The sequence below is a fragment of the Anabrus simplex genome, chromosome 9 (assembly GCF_040414725.1).
Source record: "Anabrus simplex isolate iqAnaSimp1 chromosome 9, ASM4041472v1, whole genome shotgun sequence".
In the NCBI taxonomy this organism is placed as follows: Eukaryota; Metazoa; Arthropoda; class Insecta; order Orthoptera; family Tettigoniidae; genus Anabrus; species Anabrus simplex.
Genome location: NC_090273.1, coordinates 39,034,461 through 39,053,958, shown reverse-complemented (window position 1 = coordinate 39,053,958; position 19,498 = coordinate 39,034,461). Strand labels below are relative to the sequence as shown.

The 19,498-nt window shown below is 41.4% G+C and overlaps 1 long non-coding RNA gene across 1 annotated transcript in view; it reads right to left on the bottom strand.

Annotated features, from left to right (window-relative positions):
• Positions 1 to 1,006: 1,006 nt before the first annotated feature.
• LOC136881083 (uncharacterized) overlaps positions 1,007 to 19,498 on the bottom strand; it is a 49,805-nt gene continuing 31,313 nt past the window's right edge. The window contains exon 3 of the long non-coding RNA XR_011018712.1: positions 1,007 to 1,371. This is a non-coding gene — a long non-coding RNA (uncharacterized lncRNA). The remainder of the gene's footprint in view (positions 1,372 to 19,498) is intronic.

The following is a 19,498-nucleotide window of genomic DNA, read 5'->3' as shown; positions in this document are numbered from 1 at the left end:
ATTCAGTTTGCGCTGTCAAAATTTCATTTTCATTAAAAATTCTTCCCGTAGCTTTAAAACAAACCAGGGATATTTTTATAATGTGTATACCCAATATTCTCCTCCATCGTCATCACTTATCTGCTGCGAGCTACTCAGCTATATCTCATAAAATAATTACAGCACTAACATTGAATTTAGCCACCGTGCCAATCCCATGCGTTCATCAACTTCCGTAAGAAATGTAAGACGTAAATGATGTGTTTTCCCGTCCCGGCTTCGGCCGGAATTGAAAAGTTTCACGTGTATTCAGAGTTCGCTATTAAATGAAATTTAAAATCTTGAAAAGAAATATATTTCCGTTGACTTTGCAAGAAATGCAAGATTTTTGCTGTACTACTGAGATGATTTCGAAGATTGAATGAATAAATATGTACAATATTTTTCACAAAAACGGAGATATTGAACACAAATGTAAAACCATATTTCACCACTTTTCACCCCTTTAAAATTGGAATTTTAAAACTTACTTTTAAAATAGTATTTATGCTATAAGAAGAGAAATATTTGAATGAATATAAGTACAATTTTTTCACAAAAACGGAGATATTCAACAAAAATATAAAATCACATTTCACCCCTTTTCACCCCTTTAAAATAGCAATTTTTGAAAATCCTTTCTTAGTGCGCATCTACACCATGGTAGGAACATGTCCTCAAATTTTTCTTTCATTTATCCCCAGTAGGTTTTGCTGTGCGTTGATTATCAGTCAGTCAGTCAGTCAGTCAGTCAGTCAGTCAGTCAGGACATCTTGCTTTATATATATATATAGATGTACAATTCTAAAAAGTGTGGTTATGTGTAAGAGAGGACCATGAGTCCTAACTTCGCCACTATTAATAAAGGTAAATATAATAATAATAATAATAATAATAATAATAATAATAATAATAATAATAATAATAATAATAATTTATTTTATTACAAGTCAAGGTATATTTCGAAAAATAACTATACATTTCTCATTGTGCTTTTATTTTAGTAGTATACATTGGAATTATTGTTTCTAAAATATCTTGGGAAACTTAATGTGAAATAAATGTTTTATAATGCATAATGTAGGCATTTATTTAGTGATAACGATGACATTATTTCTTGATGATTCTGGTGTTCCATGTTTGCTGCTGAATGATATAATAATTTAGATCCAAACAGTCCCGGTCTTCTTCCTTAACGGCAATTCTCTTTCTCGCAAAGGAAGGAGAACTTTTCTTGAACACAATTTTTAGGAATAATTACTCCACTATTTAAACACCAGCAGCCAGGACTAGACCGAGCAGAATGACAATTAGAACAAGATAGGTTGAGTTCTTCGTACGTCAGTGTGTCACCTGAAACAAATTCATTTGAATTGAATAATAGTTCTGTTGGCATCAGCATGGATATAATGTCCCTACTGACCACCTTAGTACTAATAAAAAGGCCTCATATTATCGAGACGTCAAATGTATGAAATATGGAAATATAATTGACTATACTAGTAGCCTTACAATAATAATAATGATATAATATGCCATGAAAATATAAGAGAACTAGCAAATGTACCTTTTCTTCGCTACAGTACTCTACCTTGTATACGAATTACTAAGCAAATTACTGTACACGCAGTGAGTAAAATTATATTATTTTGCAAGCCTTTTAGCGTTGTCCGAGAAACAAAACAGGGAAAACGCCATACATTGTTTCCGATGTAAGGTGCGCATTGGTGTAGTTTTGATGATAATGGGAGTCCACATTTCCTACTGCTATTCACAAGCGAGTTCAGGAGTTGCTAATTCGACGGCAGGCTCACTTGGTAACTGCCATTCGCAACAGTGACGGAGAGTCTTTATTGTAATGCCATGCACAATCGTGTTGGAGAGATGTGATTAAAATAGAGAAATGCAGCGCCTTGTAATATATAAGGAATCGAGATAGGACAATAAGTCAAAGGACCAAAGTTGAAGATCTCTCCAAATACAGCAGCGATTGTGTAATCCGACTTACCGGTTAGCCAGCAGTTACAGTCATGAAAATTGCCTCCATATTTAGATGTTTTTCGGAGCAAAAATATTATAAATTTGAACAGCTTGGAATTTTTCCTTTAAGAAAGAGTGTCCAGGCTTCGGGATTGACATTCACATACATACAAAGTAATTATGGAAGAAAGTAATAGAGTTAAGAATGTAGAAATAAATAGAAAATAGGACTGTAACTGAGGACAGCCGGATAGGACAAATACGTAAATATCGAGTGGATATATAGGAAAATGAAATGTCCCTCACTAAATTGTGATGATATGAGTTACGGATTTAAGAAGGCAATAACAGAGGAGAAATTTAGCGCAGGGATCCTTTGGTAAACAGATAAGATGATGATTTATGATGTTATTACTGTGATAGTACATATATCACACCCTCGCACTATATGTAGAAGTGAGAGATTTATTGTCTGTATTCGATATATTATTATTATTATTATTGTTATTATTATTATGAGTATTATTATTATTATCATCAGTATTTCAATTGTATATTTTGTCATTTATATTGTAAGCTGGGAGATATCCACATATGTAGGTATGAGTAATTTGTTTTGTACTGGGGAAACATTGCTATATTGGACTCTGGTAATTTGTATGACTCATGCAGGCATCCCAGTCTGATGAGTTGAGCTTGTTGTTGTACTAGGACAGTTCTATGGCTCATGTAAAACACCAGAGAGTTTGTTTCTGTCATGAGACCAAGAAGTAGTTCAGGGCATGATCTTGACAAGAGGATCTACCATGATTGGCTGGCGAGGATCTATCGCGGCGTATCATCTGAGAGGAAGGGAGAAGCGGATGTTTATATTGCACCCGCCCACCTCCTGAGTCCCAGACTAGCATTTATCTCAGGGGTGATCAGTTCGAAAACGAATAAAAAAAAATTTATATCAAAATATATATATATCGGCGCATCAAATGAACACAGGGATGAACGGGGCATGAAAATTTAAGGTTACGGGGGACGACTCATTCATGGATACAAAATTCTGACTCCACAATAGGACTGGGAAGTGACAACTTAAATTCCATGGGCATACTGGACTAACTACAATGAAAAGATATGGAAGCTGTTTCCTATTGAAATTGCAATGAGGAGCAATTTATTCACTTATTTTGCATACTACACATGATGACAAATTTACATTGGGACACTTTTAATCCTGAAAAATAAATGACATAATATTTGGATTTTACCTCACTACTCTGGTAGTGTAAAACATCTGGTGAATTCGTCCCAATTGGTTACTGGGGATCGAATTCACAGCCGTATGATTGGACGTTTCACCGCTGGAGATCTTCTTTCGGTGACGAAGGCACGACAGTAACTTTTTACTGTCGTCTCCTCGTTCCGTTTGGACATGAGACACTTCCGGTATGTACATTCTGGTGAGCCGGACACCCACCGTAGAAAATGTTATCGCCTCGAAAAAACGGGAATTTATAATACGGACAAACTCTAGCCTATTATTTCCAGATTCACAAACACACCAGGTAGAGTTCATTAACTCAAAAGCTACTTTAATATTTACACTTGTCAATACGACAAGACGTACGGAAAGGTTCATTACTCTGCTCTGACCCTGGGTTATTTACGTATCTACCGCTGACAATCGCTCCGTGAAAACCCAACATGTGGTTCGGAGCAGTTCGACACAGGATGACTGTCCCTAGCATATCCTCCTATTATTATTAGATAATATCATTACCATTCTTTATCTGATCATTAGCATATACTTTGACTACCATCAATTAATTTATTATTATCATTAATTTCAATTATAATCCTGTATTTGATTATTATCATTTGTCATCCGGGATGATTATATGCCAGCCCTTGCCGACGTTTCAAACAAAGGGTCGTTCTTCCTCCTAATTTATCCGCACAATATAATGATCAGCTTCCTCATAAATTATTATTATTATTATTATTATTATTATTATTATTAATAGTGGAAATCGTGATTATCGTAACCCGTAATCATCCTCGCTATCATACTTCAACTTCTCGCTCTTATTATTCTCATCAACAAAATAAAATAAAAAAATATCGCTTCATTGGTTATTCTTCTTCTCCTTCTTCAAATATTTTATTTATTATTATTATTAGTTAAAAATCTCAAATCGTTCATTTCTACTCCCAACATCATTATTATGTCCAAAATAAAAAAAGTAAATTCTTCAAAAAAAAAAAAAAGAAAGTAGTTTTTCTTAATATTTATTATTATTATTATTTTTTTAAAAAAACTTTATTTCGCCTGTTACACGGTAGTTCACTCTTAATATGTTTAACGCATAACCCCTTTTACAATTCCGATTTATCTTGGCACTAAGCACTTGATTTAAGACAAGATTCACTTGGAGCATGATTATTGTTATTATTATTATTATTAAAAATGGAAAGATGATATTTTAATTTCCACTCTTTAGAATTTAGTCACATATGTTAAATCCCGTTATGAACCACTAATATCTGCTTTATATCGGTCGGGAACACACGGTATTCGGGACCGTACCTTCAACTTCGTACTGCCGTTAATTTTAAATGGGGACACCTGTCCTCCCAAGACACCTTTCACAACCTATGGCACATCGCGGCTGGGCAAATACCTCCAATGCCGGCGATTGCTAAACTATTCCTTCAAATTTGAAGTCCATTTCCTTTCATCGGAACTCTTCAAACATTTAATTCATAAAATAATCCTCGGTGCGTGGATTCTACCACTAATAACACCGGCATATGCATTTATATCATCTTAGGCCTTGAGATTCATCTATTTCATCATTACAAACAATACGGCTCAATTTATTTCACGCCGGATATTCGTCCCTCATGACTTCCAACTCTAAATATGGGCTCAAATCATTCTGGGCTTTTAACATATCGTGACCATTCTAATTCACGAGCCTTTATTGCTTTTAAACAAAAAAAATTTCAATGGTAAAAATAAAGTCCAAAAACGTAAAAATCAAAAATTTACGTAAAATCAAACTGACTACGCGAATGAAAGTCTTTAACGCTACATGTCATCTCCACATTGATTATTATATTTGCACTGGCTAACTCACGAAGCACTGTCATTATTATTATTAGACTTTAACCCGCAAACGCATAAATATTATTATTATTATTACTACTTTACTTTCCTTTGTCAACTCACAAACATTATTATTATTATTAGTATTTTAATGACCTTCCGTACGCAACACAAATCTTACATACTCTGGCTCTTTCATAATCTGGATGTCTAATAGAAAATATTCCTAATTAAAATACAAATGATCACCGCAGTGAATGAAATTCAAATAAATGGGTTAGCACAAAAAAAGAATTTAACACTTGAAATGAACTTAATTCAAAGTATTACAAACAGCATGCATTAATTGAAAGAAATATATCCCATATTTACATTATATACAACAAACAATTACTCAAATTAATTAATCTAACCCATTATTACGTTAATATAAATTAGTTCGTCCGTCTAACCAAAAAAATAAAAATCATGGACTCGGGAAGCGGACCATGTTAAGTAACCATAATTAATTTACACTGAACCCCGTTTAGTCGCGATAACATCCCCTAAATATCAAAATTGTGTACTCATTCCTGTGTAGAATTCCATTGTCTCGTAGCGGAGGAGATATAGGCTTTACGGCCCCATAGTGATTTACTCGTTCATCATGTCGCACAATACAAATTTGACACAATAAAACACTTCTGGGTGACTACCCATGATTAATACCTTATTACACTATTTTACACAAAAATATTAATAACAAAAAAAACACTTATAGGTGCTCCTAGACCCATGACACTCGCACAATCTACTCTTCATATACGCCCGAAACACACGTCGTGACACATTACGGCGAAATGTCGTTCATTTGAACCGGCGCGTATCGCGTCTTCAACCGGCACTTCCTGGTTTATTTTCAAGCCGTCTTGATCATCGCCTAGCTCCTATAATTCCCTGCTCGGATAGTTATTCACCGTCTATCTTGAGGTGTTTACTTCAAGCTCCGCACACTGCCTTCCAAAGGTACTATCGGCGTTCCGTTAGTTATTTATTATTTACACACATGACATCCATTAAATTCAACGTACAATTGTACTGATTATACACACTCGGTACTATGGATAATTTCACTGTTCGTATACATTCTCCTAATAATTCACGTACTTTCAGCTCTAACTGACTTCGAATGCGTCCCGAGGTACTGACTTACAGAGTCAACGTGTCAGAGTCTCAACTACTTCATTACGACTGACACGACTGGTGACCGATAACGACTGGTGACTGGTAAGAACTGAGTGCTGGTAAGAACTGAGTGATGTGAGGTCTGCTACTGGACTTTTATGGACGATATGATTTCCCGCCGGGGTCATCCGCGGTCACTTCCTGGAGAGGGGGGTTGGTTTCCTAAATCGGCATATGCAGGTGGATTTGGATCTCTTGCTTTATCCTACTTAATACACTGGCGATACACATTCATGTGTCGTATTCTGAACTCCTATCGTTCGGTGATCATGGAAATATCACTTAATTTCTGTCCTCCACCTTTCGCGCGCTAACTCGGCATCCCTGATGGCGTGCTCATCTCGACCAATGGCGAGATAGCATGGGTCATTTCCACGAATTCAATACTTTAATTTATTACGATTACCATTAATCAACATGGGAATGATATCACAAAAATCCCCTCTATTCAATCATGTGGTTGGAATAATTTAATTATTGTTATCGGAGAAGCTAACTGGAGTTCACTCTGAGTTTTTCTTATGTTGGTTCATCTGCGGGCTTACGATAAATTTTCTCATTGGTCAGCACCGCTTTGGTTAGTTTGAAATCTCTCCCTGTGAAACGTGGCCACACCAAATGCCTCGGGCGTGGACAAAACCCGTACGTCATATTCTCGGTATTGGTGATACATCTTGCTCGCCCTTGGTCCGAAATATATACTCTTTCACTTCCTTGTAGTAATTATTCTGTTGTTGTGAGCTCTAGATTTAATCCTCTTATCTTTTGACCAGGAAACCTTCTTCCCCTTAATGACAAGCTTACCGTGGCGCCGGACTGTCGCGATCATGTTGAAATTCTCCCGTCCACACAAAACTGACACTGTATTTATTTAATATTCCAATATATCTGTATTTCTCATATCAAAATCAAATCATGAACTAGGGCCTATCTCATCAGGGTACATTTTCCCGTTGCTCGGTAAAAAAAATCTTGTGATAATCATGAGATTTTTTTTTTATATCCGCATCATACTTTCATCATGATTTGATTACTGCTTTCGTTCCTTTTCAATGGTGACTGATCTCGTCCCGCAGATTCTGGTTATTGAGTCTCAATTCTTCATTCTCTCGTTGAATCAGGTGGATCCTGTTAACAAACTCTTGGACATCACTGTCGATCTCTCCGCATTCTGGGCATGGTCTTGCTTCTATTTGCCTATGGATCAGCTGGACTACTTCTTCTCTTCCGTCTTCTTCTTCATCATCCTCTCCTTCGTCCTCATCTTCTTCTTGGTCGTCCTCTGCTTTATTGAAACTCTGTCGTTTTCCTCCTAGCACCGAGTTGTCGTTCGTCCCCGAATCTAGGGGCGTTTGGATTTAGCTGGCTACCATATTGAGAATGTGACAACGGCGCGTTCCTTTCCCCGTTGCGACCACCATTTGCCTCCTTCTTCCATTTGTCTTCTAAATATTGCTTGGTCTCCTGATGTAACTCCTCCATAGTTTGTATCGTCGCCTCTATGTATGGTTTCCCATCGTCTCGGTCCCAAACACTACATGGCTTGTCATCCTTTCGGTCATGATTTTGGATTGCCTCCTTCCATTTCCTCTTCTTCAGCTCATCGAGGTACTGCTGGGTTTCTGGGTGTCGATCCTCCCCATTTCTACGGTATTCCTCCGTGTAAGGCCTTCGGTTATTCTGATTTCTTCGGTGGTACGGCTGAGTTTCGCTCCTTCCATTGCGATATCCACGGTGTCCCCTTTCGTCATGGAATTTAACATGCTTCGTTTGCCAGTTGCCTTCCGCAAATCCTCCTCCGTGATTCCATTGTCGAGGTCTCCATCCTGGATCATACATCCTCTTGGGTTCTGGATCGGTACTCGTTCCTTGACTTCTAGTACTGATGGTTCTAGTTTCCGTCTGCCTCTCAACATTATTTATCTGTTGCTCTCTAGGCCTGGGTTGCCTCTGGTTAGAGTGATACGTGGTCTGATCTAATTGACGTAACAAAGCTTCCGCTTGCACTGCAGTCTGAATATTCGACGCAATCATCATCCGTTGGACCTCAAATGGTAACTGCTTCCCGATAGCGCTAATGAGTTCTGTCTCACTGACCGGATTATCTAATTCCCGCATCTTATGAAATTGGGATACGATATACTCTGAATATTTAGTTGGGGACGATGTTGAATAACGTCTAGAATACAACTCCAACCTAAGATCTTGCTGTTCTTGGATACTCCAGAATTTTTGCAAAAACGCCTGTCGGAATCCTATGAAATCCTCGAATGTGTATAAGAAGGCCCTGAACCACATTGCAGGTGCTCCGTCCAAAAACTTCTCTACAGTTCGTAATTGCCGCTCCGCCGGAATTTTATTTTCACTAATATAGTTAGTGATCTCGCGGATGAAGCCTTTAGGGGTTATATGTCCTCGAGCGTCGTATCTAGGTGGTTTGTCGTCTGACATTTTGATGACGTGGACCACAGATGTCGGAAGGGCATTCGATGATGATGACGATCCGTCTCCAACTTCAAACTTAAGTCCGGTCGTATCAGCTTGTGACATGCCTTCCTTTTTATGAAAGCCCTGATTGTCTGGGGTCTCGAACTCTCGGTACTGGAGATGGAAGTCCTGAACTGACCCTGGCTGTTCTAACCTGGCCTTGACCTGTTCCAGATCCTTTCTAATCTCATCCAGCCTTTCAGTATTACTGTCTGACATTTGCTTGGACACTGAATTCTGCCCCGTGTGAACCTTAAATTGTTCCACTATTCTGACCTCTGTGTCAGCGATCGTTTGGCTTTGTTCCGCCAACCCATCAGTTTTTCTGAACAATGCTATATTTGCCTCCTCACACTGTGTGAGTCTACGGCTACGATCTTCCGAATTCGTCTTTATATCCTGAATTTCATTTCTGAGACCGGCTACTAGTACTAGGGTACGAACAGTTTCACCTCGTAACTCATCGATTCCCTTTTCGTGCCTGTCCAAAGTACTTGCAGTATGTGCACCTTTACTTTCCACGTGGCTTCGGATGATATCGTTTTCCTTGCGACATTCACCCCTCACCTCTTCGATGTGCGCCTTTAAATCTTCGCGGTCGACCAACCTCTGAGCTGAAATCTCCTGAATACTGGCCTTTAATTTCTCCTTAATTTCGTTACGTTCTAGTAACGCCTCATCCCTGAATCGGTCAACCTTTTCATTGACACTAATAATACAAGAGTCGATATGCCCTTTCAATTCGTCCTTAGCGAAATGACACGCCTCCTGGACTTGGGTCATTCGGTCCCGTAATTCCTGTCCTAGTGATATACTGGCGGCATGAACCTCAGCTATTTGTTCTGTGAGTTTTATTTTATTAAATTCACACGCGGCCTGTACCATATCGACTTTATTTTCCAAAGAAACGCTAGCGGCCTGCACCTTGTCCACTTTAATTTCTAACGAACTATTAGCGGCATGTATTTGTTCCGTCAGTTCCTGTCTAGTAGAAACACTAGCGGCCTGAAGTATAGATGTCAGTTCCTGTTTAGTAGAAAGATTAGCGGCCTGAACTATAGATGTCAGTTCCTGTTTAGTAGAAACATTAGCGGCCTGAACTATAGATGTCAGTTCCTGTTTAGTAGAAACATTAGCGGCCTGAATTTGTTCCGTAGTTATAGCCAAAACTCGCATCAAATCTTCCAAAGTGAGAGCTTTCACCTCTCCCTGTCCTTCTAACTGTTCACCTTGGGGACGCTCCCCACCTTCGTCTGACATTATATCAAATGAGAAAAGAGGGCCGATCAGCCTCTTATCCTATCGCACACGATTACGACAATGTTGGGTCTAGGCCCTATCATACGGTTATATCCTCGTTAATATTTTCTAGAATTTTTAAATTTCCAAATTCAAAACCAAAACAATTTTTTTTTTCGCTTTCACATAGCGAATAATTTATATAACGTAATTCAAATTTGCATATTAATTGCCATCACGTGCTTATTATGAGTGAAATTCATATCATTAGTCACTCCAGACTATGCCAACAACAACAACAATCGATAATACCACGATAAAAAAACTTGAAGTCACCTGTCTTGAAATAATTTACATTTAACTTACACAGTTCCATTATCTTTTTATTAATACTTGAATCTGGTTCTCAGTCACATTTTTACCAAATACAGTATTCCTAATAAATTTTGCCTATATAAAATTCCTGCCCATGGATAGTTACATTTATGTGGAGTCTCACTAGATCACAATAAATTTTAATTTCATAGAATAGGGAATTATTAATTTAATGAGTCTTTATAGCAATAAACTACTCTTGTATAATTATCAAGTCTAGCCCCGTTCGAAACTAACCTTACTTTAACATGAATTACTACTTGACATATCAAAAACCACTATTTAACTTAACCGTGATGCGGTCAAAATTTAATTAAATATCCCGATTGGGTTTACATTGAAGTTAAACAACTGGGCCTATTTATAATGAAATCGGGCACTGAGCTGGTCGCTAATGATATCGTAGTTAATACAACAACCAAAAAAAAGTTCGGATGTTTTTTTTTGTTTTTTTTTGCGTAAAAAAATTTAAAGTCACACGTTGCTCAAACATGATGCAATAGGCCCTTTTACGTTGGGCGCCATTATGCACCCGCCCACCTCCTGAGTCCCAGACTAGCATTTATCTCAGGGGTGATCAGTTCGAAAACGAATAAAAAAAATTTATATCAAAAAATATATATATCGGCGCATCAAATGAACACAGGGATGAACGGGGCATGAAAATTTAAGGTTACGGGGGACGACTCATTCATGGATACAAAATTCTGACTCCACAATAGGACTGGGAAGTGACAACTTAAATTCCATGGGCATACTGGACTAACTACAATGAAAAGATATGGAAGCTGTTTCCTATTGAAATTGCAATGAGGAGCAATTTATTCACTTATTTTGCATACTACACATGATGACAAATTTACATTGGGACACTTTTAATCCTGAAAAATAAATGACATAATATTTGGATTTTACCTCACTACTCTGGTAGTGTAAAACATCTGGTGAATTCGTCCCAATTGGTTACTGGGGATCGAATTCACAGCCGTATGATTGGACGTTTCACCGCTGGAGATCTTCTTTCGGTGACGAAGGCACGACAGTAACTTTTTACTGTCGTCTCCTCGTTCCGTTTGGACATGAGACACTTCCGGTATGTACATTCTGGTGAGCCGGACACCCACCGTAGAAAATGTTATCGCCTCGAAAAAACGGGAATTTATAATACGGACAAACTCTAGCCTATTATTTCCAGATTCACAAACACACCAGGTAGAGTTCATTAACTCAAAAGCTACTTTAATTGAACCGTGTAAACTGTGATCCCCCTCCCAGACTATCTTTCTCCAGTGTTTTTACAGTGTATGTGCTTGCAAGCTGTACTATGTATTGTGTAATTTGATGTATTTACATGTATTTTATTTCCTATCCTTGCCCCTCTCATGGAATAAATGTATTTTTGCCCGTTCCGCATGTCTTCAGGGAAATGTAGAAGTATTCTCGCCCTGAAGAGTCCTCCCTCCCTTCCGAGCTCTCTCTATCTCTCTTGCTTCGCGCCCCTCTGCAACTCCCTTCTCTTCTAGAGGGGAGTTTCGGTCCACGTGACCGCTGCTCGGCTCGCGGTCGTTCTCCTCGGCCGGCCGGGCGATTCGGCTGTTGGCACTCTGAGCAGTCTGTTATCTCCTGGGCTTGCCTTCTAGCCCCTCGAACCCGGCACGCTAGCGCGGAGGTAAGAGAGAAAGAGGGATCTTGCTATTGTACTGTCCCCTTAAGATGTCGAAATTTAAGGTGCCTGAGGTAAAAACGAGGCTTGTCACTGTGTAATGATAGGAACTTTGTGCTTTGGATTCGATCTTTATTTAAGATTTCTAGTTGATGTGTTTGATTCAGTTTAAAGAAAGTATTTTCATGGCCGAAACATTCCATTGTGGGGTTAAGTAGGTGTTGCTTTTCTACGTTATTGTAATCCACTACGGATTCTCTATGTGCCTTCGGGCGTTGCGTTGGTTAAGAATTCGGAAGGCCATGCTTAATTTATTCTCAACCTTATTGTAATATTAGAAGGTCTTTCATATTATGTTCGGAAAGTTGCAAAGCGAAACCCTTCACGCATGCATGTGAACTTGTACCTGGTAGAGAGGGCTGGCTCCCTCATTAGTGTTTTGTAATAATTCTGAATGTATATACGGGTATTATCCTCTTAATTGTAAATTGTTGTTACTTGATGTTTTTAAAGCAGTTAAAGTTTCCGAACTTGTAATTAAAGAAGCTTGGCGAGATATCGTTAATTGGTGTTGGTATCTTTCGCTTAATGCGACCTTCATCCAGCCCCTTCGGGCCGCCGCTTTTCCTAGCCCGTACCTGCCGTTCCAGCTGGTAGCTGAGCGTGGGTTGTATGGGGCTGGTGTCGTATTAGTAAATGTACTTGATCGCTTGGGAGGGGGTCTCTCGGTGTCCCTCCGCCACGTTGCGCCCCATTTTGTCCCTTAAGTTATCAAAATGTCTACTCGAGATGTAGCTTATCCGGGCTCACTCCGAAAGGAAGAATTACTGTATGAGTTGACCATTCGGAATCTTGAATCTCGAGGTACGGTCAAGAACGATGAAGCATTATTACGAACCAACTTAGATAAGCCAGTTGTTGTACCCTGTTATACCGATGGCGAGGTGGGCAGTGCCGCGTCCTTGATTGATACTAATTTAACTGATATTGCTTCAATTATGGAATTTTTGGAAAGCGACGTAGTGTCTAGTCATCAGTTGAGGAGAGTTCAAGGTCGCCTCACGCATTATGTTCAGCGTATTAGGGACATTTTGTCATTGGAGTTAAAGGATGAATTGAGGACCCAAATCAAGGACTTGTAAGGTAGAGCGCTTAGCTCGTTGGAGAAAACTGACTTATGGTTGACGAAATTGGCAGGCAAAACCAAACCTGTTTTGGTCTCCGTGGTAGGTGGAGATGATTCGGATAAACCTATAGGGAATAGAGAGGTTGGAGAACAGCAAGAACAGCAACCTTTGCAATCTATCCCACCGTCAAATGTGTCTATATTCTCCAATATTCCTCATCCATTAACGCTAATGTTGAAGGGGGCCCCATACTACTCTGTCAATTCGGCGAGCGACACTGTAGCCTTCCTTCGTTTCTTGGTCGAATTCCTGGACCATGCCCTGGTTTTTGGAATTTCTCATACTCATATATTGCAGATTATCTATCCCTTAGCGAGTGGTGAGTTGTCGTATAGGATTGTTAAGGCCATTAAGGAACAGGAAACTATTCAGCAATTCCACGCGCACTTATTGACGCATTTTATTCCAGCTAGGGCGTTAAATTCGTTTGTGCAGAAATTTTACTTCAGAGTCCAGCGTAATGATGAGTCGTTGGCTGATTTCATTTTGGATATTAAACATTACGCCAGGGTCTTCGCGCTCCATTTTTCAGAAGAGCAGATCGTCTCGACCATTGTTGAGGGCATAAACCCCTTGTATCGTTCTTGTTTGTGTTTCGCGGCCCATCCCCGCAGTTTTTCGGAGTTGGAGGCAATGGTCGTCGCCGCGGAAAGAGTTCGTCATGCGGACACCTTGCGTACGGGAAGTAGTCCTTCATCGCCCTATGTATCCGGCGCTCCCGCTTCCAGAAAGCCTGCAGACCTGAGAAGGTGTTATGAGTGTGGATCACGCGATCATTTGCGGAACCGTTGTCCCACTAGGACTCCTGGTCGTCGCCCGGTGGGCACGTCGGCTAATGCCAGTGTTCCTAATAGGAGTAGCAATTTGGCTTGTTTTAAGTGTGGGCGTCCGGGTCATTTTGCGAAGAACTGTGCTGGAACTTCAGCGTCAAGCTGACTAGGTAAGGGGGCTTCCGTCCCTCACGGTCCGCCAGTTGATGACAGCCCTCGTTGTGCTTCTGTTCAGCCTTTATGTGATACGTTTCCGCCCGAGTGTTTACGGATTTCTGCGGATTTGAAAGGTAGTGCTCCCTTCATTAAGGTTGAAATGGGGAACGAGCCTGTATCGGCCTTGCTGGACTCGGGGAGTGTAGTTTCCTTGGTCAGCGAGAAATGGTATATCGCACATAAAGCTATATGTATGTTTTCGGACTTGCTTCCTGTCTCTGTTTCCTGTGTATCAGCCAATTCTTCTATGGTCGATATTATAGGTAGCTTCACTAGTAAAATTAGAGTGTCTAACTTTTCTTGGAAGTTCTCCTTTTATGTAGCCAAGGATTTGTCATGTCCCGTAATCCTTGGGACAAATTTCTTTTCTTACTCCGGATTGGTTCTGGACCTACAAAAGGGGGTTTGTTGGTTCAGATTCTCTCAATCGGTAAAGATTCCCCTTGGTTCATTTAATTCTGTCTCTTTCCGGTCGGTTACGTCCCCTCAAGAGGAGATGGTATGTGATCTTAGCCATCTCCCTGAGGATCAGGCGCGGAGTGTGAGGGAGTTGTGCGACACCTTTTCGGACGTATTTTCTGAGGAATTGGGCGTGACCAATCTTTTGGAGTATAAAATCGAACTCTCTGATTCAACTCCAGTAAGGATTCCACCTTACCGTTTGTCCCCGCCTAAGATGAAGGCGCTCAAGGAGACCATCGATAAGATGCTTGACCAGGGGATTATTCAACCATCTACGTCCGCTTATTCCTCGCCCATCTTCCTAGTCCCTAAACCTCAGGGCGGGTTCAGGCCTGTCCTGGATTATAGGGTCCTCAATAAGAAAATTGTGTTGCAGTCCGTGCCGCTCCCCGATTTACACTCCTGTTTCTCCTGGTTTAGGAAGGCTCGATATTTTACTATCTTGGATTTAAATCAAGCCTACTACCAGATCCCCTTGGCTCCTGAGTCGCGGCATGTGACGGCATTTGCCACAGACTGGAATTTATATGAATTTTTGCGCGTCCCTTTTGGCATATCGACGGGCGCCGCCGTTCTTACTAGGCTTCTGGATAAGCTGTTTTCGGACATTAAATTTAACTACCTATATCACTATCTGGATGACCTTGTGGTCTATTCTGAAACTTTCGAGGAGCACCTGTTGCACCTTAAGGAAGTGTTGATGCGCCTTCGGGAGGCGGGCCTTACCGTCAAGCTTTCTAAGGTCTCCTTTGCGAGGCCCCAAATGTCTTTTCTTGGGCATGTGGTTTCGCCTGACGGTGTTTCCGTGGACCTCTCTCGTACCCAGTCCATTCGTGAATTTCCCCCCCCCCCTAAGGATGTGAAAGGCGTAGCACGGTTTATCGGCATGATAAATTTTTTTCGCAAGTTCATTCCGGACTTCGCTAAGCGTGCCAGCCCGCTTAACTCCTTGCGTCGGAAAGGGGTTAAATTTGATTGGGGACCCTCTCAGCAGGCCGCCTTTGAAGATCTTAAGTTGGCCATCTCCAACGCGCCTATTCTTGCCATGCCCGATTTTTCTAAACCGTTTATAGTCCAAACCGATGCTTCTGCATCCGCTGTCGCCGCGGTGTTGTTGCAGGAGTCAGAATTTGGCAGACGCCCGATTGCCTATGCATCCAGGACCTTGTCCGCCCAGGAATCTAAATACTCGGTGTACGAGCTTGAAGGTTTAGCCGTGTTGTTTGCCCTCGAGAAGTTCCGGATGTATTTAGAGCACGTTAAATTCCAACTTGAAACGGACAACCAGGCGTTGAGCTGGGTTCTGGGTCGTCCTCGTAGAACTGGCCGTTTGGCCCGGTGGGCGATCAGGATCTCTGCATTTCAGTTCGAAGTGCGCCACATCCGGGGGTCGGATAATATTTTGGCTGATTCTTTAAGCCGTATGTACTCTCCCGAGGGGGTTCAAGATGATCAACCCTTTGCTGTTGAGTCCCTTGCCCTGCCGATTTCTGCGGCGTTTCTGTCAGATACCCCCATATTGTATCATGACATTGGAAAAATTCAAAGAGAAGACCCTTACTTGGGACCCATCATCCAAGATTTAGAGCTAGGTAAACCGGTTGCTCCCTACGAGTTACGGAACGGAGTTCTGTGTTGTACGGCTCGCCATGATAAAAGGATGAAGGTGGTGGTACCTGCCGTTCTCGTGCCCATGATTTTTAAATATTTTCATGAGTCTCCCCTTGCGGGCCATCTCGGGGTCTTTAAAACAAGAGAGAAAATCCGTGAGAATTTCATTTGGAAGGGATTGGATGGTGAAGTGCGCGAATTGGTTAGAGCTTGCAAGCTTTGTAAAATTAGCAAGCCACCGCTGAATACTAAGGTCGGATTTCTATCTTCTTCTCAAGCTACTCGCCCTATGCAGCGTATGTTTATAGACTACGTTGGGCCCCTCCCCAAATCGAAAGGGGATGGTAATAGGTTCATTCTTGTTTGTGTTGATGCTTTCACTCGCTTTACCTGGATGTTTCCTACCAAGCTTGCTACTGCTGACACCACGGTAAGGTGTTTGAAAAACATTTTTTCTTCGTTTGGGCCTTGTCAAGTTTTAGTTTCCGATAATGCGAGGGCTTTTACGTCCAATTGCTTTAAAAAATTCTGTTTCGGCCTTTCTATCTCTCACGTTACGACCTCTGCTTACTATCCTCAGCCGTCGTACGCGGAGAGGGTAAACCGTAATTTGCGCTCTGCGCTTATCGCCTTCCATCATGAAGATATTTGGAGGTGGGATACGACTGTTCCTTGGTTAACCTATGCTTTCAATACTGCTGTTCATGAGGCGCATAAGTCCTCCCCGTTTTCTCTCATGTTTGGTTTCATACCTAACTCACCCTTGTCAAATTTGTGGAATATAAATGATCTGTTGCCGGAGAATATCGATCCTCCTAATGTTAGGGCTACGTGGAAACGTGCTATGGCTAACCTTAAGGTCTTTAATTTAAGGAAGCAGCAACGTTACAATCAGGGGCGGAAACCTGTCAGCCTGGCCGTCGGTGATAAGGTTTTTGTGAAGAATTTTGTACCTTCGAGTAAGCTCTCCCCCCGCTTTTGGGGGCCTTGTACTGTCATTAAATTTTTGACTCCTGTCACATTGCTCCTGAGGGACCCCGTGGCGGAGAGGGTGTTTAGAGTCCACCTCTCTCAAGTCAAGCCTGCCTAAATTGTCGGTGCCATTTGCACCAAGTTCGCCTCGCTTCGAATCACTTGTGGAGGGTTTCCTTAGTTAAGGATGATATCTTGTTGTATTTTAAAATGTTTACCATTGTTAAACGGTATCTTTTGATTAATTGTTCTTGTATTTCCTTTTACGTCACGCCCCTTCCGGCCTTTCTCTCCCTCCCTTCTTGATTTCCCGCCTTACCTCCGCGCTGCTGCCGGGTCCTTATGCGGCCTGGCGTTGTCGACCTACCCCCGGTCCTTCCTTGAAAAGTGCAAAAGGACAGACTTCTGTTGGCTCTGTTATTTTTCCAGTCATTTGGTGCATCCTGTTGCCGAGCTCTCTGAGAGGGCCCCTCGGTGGAGCTGTTGGTACGTCTTGCCCTGGCTGTGACCTGTTTTTCGGCTCCTCATGGACCATGTTACGCCTTCGGAGCCCCTATCTTCGTGCCTATCTGTTCTTATGGCGCACAACTCTTTCTGGTTGCTCACCTGCTGCGACCTAGCTATGTGAAGGACCGAGTGGGAAATTCGTCGCTGTCACTTATTCGCCAAGTTCCTGTGCCGCTTATGAACTTTTGGTGTGGCTCAAATTCCTTCTTCCGAGTCCACTTGTTATTCTACAAAAGTCTGCTCCTAGTAACAGGAAATTTTTAAGGCACAGAACCTCTTTATGTGCATTTCTATTCAAATTTGAATTTGAAGTTTTGAAGTGATTTTGGGAATGTATTCTCCTTGAACTGGGAGTATTTTCCAACTGCATGGAACTCTTTTTAGAAGAACTGCATTTATATTATATTTTTAAGGTCTACTCTCATCTTCTCCGGCGTCGGCTTTTAGGCGGGGAGGATCTGAACCGTGTAAACTGTGATCCCCCTCCCAGACTATCTTTCTCCAGTGTTTTTACAGTGTATGTGCTTGCAAGCTGTACGATGTATTGTGTAATTTGATGTATTTACATGTATTTTATTTCCTATCCTTGCCCCTCTTATGGAATAAATGTATTTTTGCCCGTTCCGCATGTCTTCAGGGAAATGTAGAAGTATTCTCGCCCTGAAGAGTCCTCCCTCCCTTCCGAGCTCTCTCTATCTCTCTTGCTTCGCGCCCCTCTGCAACTCCCTTCTCTTCTAGAGGGGAGTTTCGGTCCACGTGACCGCTGCTCGGCTCGCGGTCGTTCTCCTCGGCCGGCCGGGCGATTCGGCTGTTGGCACTCTGAGCAGTCTGTTATCTCCTGGGCTTGCCTTCTAGCCCCTCGAACCCGGCACGCTAGCGCGGAGGTAAGAGAGAAAGAGGGATCTTGCTATTGTACTGTCCCCTTAAGATGTCGAAATTTAAGGTGCCTGAGGTAAAAACGAGGCTTGTCACTGTGTAATGATAGGAACTTTGTGCTTTGGATTCGATCTTTATTTAAGATTTCTAGTTGATGTGTTTGATTCAGTTTAAAGAAAGTATTTTCATGGCCGAAACATTCCATTGTGGGGTTAAGTAGGTGTTGCTTTTCTACGTTATTGTAATCCACTACGGATTCTCTATGTGCCTTCGGGCGTTGCGTTGGTTAAGAATTCGGAAGGCCATGCTTAATTTATTCTCAACCTTATTGTAATATTAGAAGGTCTTTCATATTATGTTCGGAAAGTTGCAAAGCGAAACCCTTCACGCATGCATGTGAACTTGTACCTGGTAGAGAGGGCTGGCTCCCTCATTAGTGTTTTGTAATAATTCTGAATGTATATACGGGTATTATCCTCTTAATTGTAAATTGTTGTTACTTGATGTTTTTAAAGCAGTTAAAGTTTCCGAACTTGTAATTAAAGAAGCTTGGCGAGATATCGTTAATTGGTGTTGGTATCTTTCGCTTAATGCGACCTTCATCCAGCCCCTTCGGGCCGCCGCTTTTCCTAGCCCGTACCTGCCGTTCCATTAATATTTACACTTGTCAATACGACAAGACGTACGGAAAGGTTCATTACTCTGCTCTGACCCTGGGTTATTTACGTATCTACCGCTGACAATCGCTCCGTGAAAACCCAACATGTGGTTCGGAGCAGTTCGACACAGGATGACTGTCCCTAGCATA